The sequence below is a fragment of the Oryctolagus cuniculus genome, chromosome 3, assembly GCF_964237555.1.
Source record: "Oryctolagus cuniculus chromosome 3, mOryCun1.1, whole genome shotgun sequence".
Taxonomy (NCBI): domain Eukaryota; kingdom Metazoa; phylum Chordata; class Mammalia; order Lagomorpha; family Leporidae; genus Oryctolagus; species Oryctolagus cuniculus.
In genome coordinates this window covers 13831507-13837097 of record NC_091434.1, presented here as the reverse complement: position 1 = coordinate 13837097, position 5591 = coordinate 13831507, and the positions used below count along the sequence as shown (strand labels likewise).

Sequence of the window (5591 nt, the reverse complement as noted above, 5' to 3'; positions counted from 1 at the left end):
GGACTATATCTCTCTAGTTCCTTTTAGCCTATAGGGTTTCTGATGAGAAGATTCTGGTGATCCTCTGAAAGTAATCTGGCATTTCTCTTTTGCCCATTTTAGAATCTATTCTTTATGTTTCACTGTGGAAAGTTTGCATCCTGGTGAGGATCTTTTCTTGTCATGTCTGTTAGGAGTTCTATATGCTTCCTGTACTTGAACATCCCCTTCTTTCTCCAGATTGAGGAAGTTTCCTGTAATCATTTCACTGAATAGACTTTGTATTCCCTTTTCTTCCTACTCCTTCAGGAACTCCTAAGATCTCTATGTTGGGGCATTTGATAGTACCCCATAGATTTCCAACTGTGTTTTTAAGTTTTCTATTTTCTTTATTTTTTTTCTTTTTTATCTGACTCAGATTTCCATATATTTGTCTTCTAGCTCAGATATCTTTCTTGTTCCTCATCAAGTCTGCTTTAAGACTCTTCACTGCATTTTTTTTCTTTGATCCATTGGATTCTTCATTTTCTAAAATTTCTTTTGGATTTCTGATTATACTCTCAATTTCCTGGGGAAAATTTTCATTCATGTCATTTATAGTTTTCTTTTTCATAGATTTGCTTCTGATTTTTTTCATAATCCTATGATTAATTTTCTAAATTCCATTTCTGGCATTTCCTCGATCTCTTCATCTTCACATTCTAATATTGAAATATTTTTGTGTTCCTCTGGGGTTCATGATGACTTATTTTTTCTTGTTTCTTGAATTTTGGCTCTTATTTTTTGGTATTTGTGGATTTGATTTTTAATTTTTTTCCTCTGTTGATTTTTATTTTTTGGGGTTATGCTTCTATGGTTTCGTGGAATGTCTGCCCTTTCAGTGAATACCAGAAGGTGTGTGGTGGGTGTGGTGGGAGCTCTGGTCAATGTTCTAAGGTGGGGTAAGTTTCCAAGATAAAGCTCAAGTTGGGCATGGTAGAGCTCCAATCCCAGCTATGCCCTAATCCTTTTCATATAGCCACAGAGGACCAAAGGTCTCAGCACATTGGGTTCCCACAGACAGACCAGAGAGCATGGGTACTCCTCTGTCTCTCGTAGGTGCTCAGCCACCTTCTTGCCAAGCTCTGAGGCAGTGGAGGCTGTGAGCTGTTCCCTTGGATCATGCATACACACTAGGGTCACAGTTTTAAAGTTTCTCAGCCCCTGCTGCCAGCACTGGGTTCAGGTGTCCTGTCCCAGTGAGTTGTTATGTGTGCACCCCCAGGCTTCCATAGTGGCAGTCCTCTTCTAAAATGCTGTCTACCCTCTCTCAGCCAGATCATAGATTATGTTTTAGACAAATTTGTTTGAAACAACTGTCCCTCTCTACTTCCACTAGGACCACAGGTGACCACCAGCAACCTCTATCTCCAGTCTGAAACCACACCACACTCTCTCTCTGGCTCTCCCCACAGATTGGTGCAGGCTGACCACCCCTGTCTCAAAAATGTCACTGACTCTGGCTGTCTGTGGCTCCAGTTCTCCAAATTATCTGGGTTCACTTTAACACTCACCATGCAAGTTCAAGCAGTTCCTCTTCCTCCTGTGGGGCTTCCTGGGCAATTTGCTCTCCACTTCTCTGCTGAGTATGTACCTCCTACACTATTCTCTGCACTGTTTTTTCCTAGCCTTGTGAAGCTTACCATTCCCTAATCCACCATTTTTCCTCTTCCTTCTAAAAATAAATCTTTAAAAAATAAATGGCCATCAAATGTTTGCTCTTGGAGATAGATAGAAGATGGGAGTGGGAGAGTAAGAAAGAAAAAAAAAAAACCTGAAAAGTAGAATAAAATAGGGAATTGTAAAAGAACTCTTTAATCATAAAAATGCAAAAAAGTTAACATAAGTAAATATTTCAGCTTCTGTCCATGATCATAGATGGTTTTAGAATGCTACAAATGAAGACTAAATAATTTCATCAGAAGTACATTTATTTTCATTTATCTGTGTAGTTATAGATTCACTAATTAACTAACATATGTCCCACATTGTTCTCCAAAATATTTACCCATAAAATTCAAGAAGGAAGAAAAATGTACAAAGTAGCTGAGAGAAGTTAGAACAAAGAGATAATAAAGAACACACCCAACAGTATTTAAAAAAAAAAAAAATGCAATCCTGTGTTCTACAGTGTCTGCTGGTCACCGATGTCTTACCTACTGATGACTTCATGCATTTCAGTTACTTATTTTGCTCCTAAAGATTTCTGTGTTTCTCTATACAGAAATTTCTATATAGAAATTTTCAGGGTACGAGAGTGGGATCTGGGGTTCTAGAATTAAACCCTTTAAAAATCTATCTGAGGAATTCTAGAACATCCTTTTGCTGCTTTAATGAAGTTCTTGAACAAGGAAACATGAGAACTGGGGGGGATTTTGGCTTAGCAGTTAAAATGCTGTTTGGGATGCCTGTAGCCCACATTAGAGTACCAAGTTTCTACCTCTGCTTACTGTTTCCTGCTGATGGTGACCTTGGAGGCAGTGAATGCTTTGATTAATTGGGGTTGTGCCACTCACTTGGAATACCAATGTTGATGTTCAGGCTCCCACTACTTGGGGGGTGAATCATATCATGAAAGATCTCTGTTTCTTTGCCTCTTGAGTAAATAAATATTTTAAAAAATGAGTAACATGTATTTGTGAGAAATTTTAGAAATCTTTTCAACTAACTGATTGTTCTGATTAAGATAAGGACTAATATCTTTCACTAAGCAGCAGATATAAGAAAGTACTGACTCTGAACTTGTTTCACAGATGCAAATTACATTGGGGACTTCCACTGCATCTCTTCATCTGCAGCAGAGTGAGGTGTCTACATGGCATTTTGCTAATATTTCTGGTGTTTTGACTGAAGCATGACTTAGGAAACTGATTTTTTGGAGTGTTTCCAAATAAACTATTTAATCTGTGGATCCTTTGGAACTGATAATAAGATCTCCATGACTGTCCTATCTTTCCTTGTCCCCAACAGCTTTTCATGTTTTGTGGTCCCCTTCAACTAGAGTCAGAAAGGTACAGGATTTCAAAGTCAAATTGATTGTTTGTCTTTTCTTTTGAGGATGAAGGAAGAAAATAGCAGATATCCAGGAAAGAGGTAAGCAGAAAAATATAATGTGAAAGTTTCAGATAAATACTTTGTATAGTAATAATGAGCTGTTTCCTCATTTCTCCCCCTCTCTTGATATCCTTAATTTAGAAAAATTTTAAATGCAACTAAGAGAAGAAATAATAAAAACAGAAGATAAACACAAATATTAAAGGAGACTGAGTAAGACATGAAGAATCAAAATGCAGTGTGACATTGGAATCAGAACTATTAGATGAAAATCAAGAATAAATTACAAGCTACTGACACAAAAATAAAAAAAAAATTGGAAATAGAAAGATAAATAAATAATTAAAATTCTGCTTTTGCTCCCTGTCCACCACCATCGTGGGTTGTATGCACTGTCCTGGGAACGGCCTGTCTCAGTCGGCTCTGCCCTATCACTGCATCGTGCCCACCTGGCAGCAGCTGACGTCTGATGACGTGAAGGGCAGATTTACAAACTGGCCAAAAAGAGCCTTACTCCCTCTCAGATGGGTGTGATCCTGGGGGACTTCCATGGTGCAGGTGCGCTTTGTGACAGGCAGTAAAATCTTGAGGGTCCTGAAGTCCGGAGGACTTGCTTCTGACCTTCCTGACGCGCCCCATCATTTAATTAAGAAAGCTGTTGCTGTTCAGAAGCACCTTGAGAGGAACAGAAAGGAGAAAGACGCTGAATTCTGCCTGCTTCTGATAGAGAGCCAAATGCACCGGATGGCTCTATACTACAGGACCAAGCGGGTCCTCCTCCCCAGTTGGAAATAGGAGTCCTCCACAACCTCTGCCCTGGTGGCATAAATTTATCTATGGGCTCTAGGAATAAAATCATTGTTTAACTTAAAAAAATTCTGAACATCTGAGAAGATTTATATGGGAAGTGGATAAGAATGGGGTTCAAGGAGTTGTCAGAGAGTTAGTAGGAGCACTTTTAGGAATGCAGTCTTTTCAGCATTGAGGGGAGGCAACATGCAGTCAAAGGGCCCCTTCTCCTTGTTTTCTGGCCTGTCTTGTCTTATTCATTAGCGGAACAGGCTACTTCCTGACATGTCGATAATGAACAGAGTGAAGTCCAGGGAAAAGTTAGAAACTCAAGCTCATGTATGGGAAGATTAAGGAACTGGCTGATCACATACATGTGAGGCCTTTGGCCAGCCTTGGGAAGACTGAAAATCTGTGGTCAGTCTAGAGGAGAAATGATATCTTTTGTTCTGCTCTGGGCATGAATGTATTAGAAATAACCTCCATCATCCAATTGAAACCCTTAGTGGAGTCAAATTTACATTTATTTTCCTGCCTTTTATCTTTACATATTTTCTAAAAAATAAATGTAAAAAAATTTTACTAGGAAAATAAGCATTCTTCTTGTTGTTAAGCTAGTTTGCAAAATTCAATTTAAGGTGTACTACTTGCTGGAAGCATGTACTCTGTATTTTATTTCTTGATTGTCTTCTTTATGCAGTAGAGTGATGCACATTGTTACAATGACACGTGGGGTTTTTGGTTACTTTGTCACAAAGTCTTTAATGATTCAATGAATTATTAAATATGCAGACCATCCATTTTATTTGATCAATTTTATTCTCCTCATTGTCCTCCCTTCTTTTCAGTAATACATGATTTTTTTTCCCCTTTGGAGACCCCGCTGAATACAGTTTAAATGGAACTGAATCTGCTTTTTTGCCCAAGATGTGAGAATGTGACTTCAGGCATATTCTATTTCCTTGGTATATAAAGAATTTAAATATAGGAACACTGTTCCTGAGGGATGTACAGTTCAGTGTAAAAGCTAAATTATTTTCACAGAGAGAAATATGAGTGAAAATGGTTTGGTGCACTGACTGAATATCAGACAAATGGAGAAGATAGCTGCATATATAGGAATCCAAAATCAAAGGAAAAGCAACCAATAAGGTTAAAGCATTATTGGCCACTAAGAAGGAGCTTGGATTTTAATTAAGGTAAGCTTTGCAGAAAGGATAAGATTTTTCAAATTTGCTGAAGAAGAAGAATCACATTTGACGTTTGAGTTTAGGGAAGGTGGGTGGATCAACAGGAAGACAGAAAGTTGAAGCTGAAAAACAGATAAAGGAAGAGAAGACATATGTCAAACACTGCCACTTTTCCATACTTTCGTGCTTGGAGGAGAATAACAGGAAATGAGTCTTAGGGTTGAGAGGTTTGAAAGTCAGCTTGCCTTGTTTGACAGTGTCAGGAAACTGTTTGAGAATAGTATGGTACCTATGCAGGCTTATGGCTCACTAAATGTGTGTTTGCGGTGGTAACGATACTCCTTCTCAGGTCATTCAAACAAATAGAAAGAGAATATCTGGGAAAACTAATAAGGCTGTGATGCTTAAGATGAATCAACTCAGTTCCAACTCTGAAAACTCACAAACCCACCAATTTCTCTGCATCTCCACACTCTCTCTCTATTCCCAGCTACCAATATTTAAGATATTTCCTACCTCAATAATCCTACATTCGTTATC

The 5591-nt window shown here is 38.3% G+C and overlaps 1 pseudogene; it reads left to right on the top strand.

Annotated features, from left to right (window-relative positions):
* The first annotated feature begins 3429 nt into the window (after positions 1-3429).
* On the top strand, positions 3430-3900 carry LOC100356623 (small ribosomal subunit protein uS15-like; annotated as a pseudogene).
* The last annotated feature ends 1691 nt before the right edge of the window (positions 3901-5591 follow it).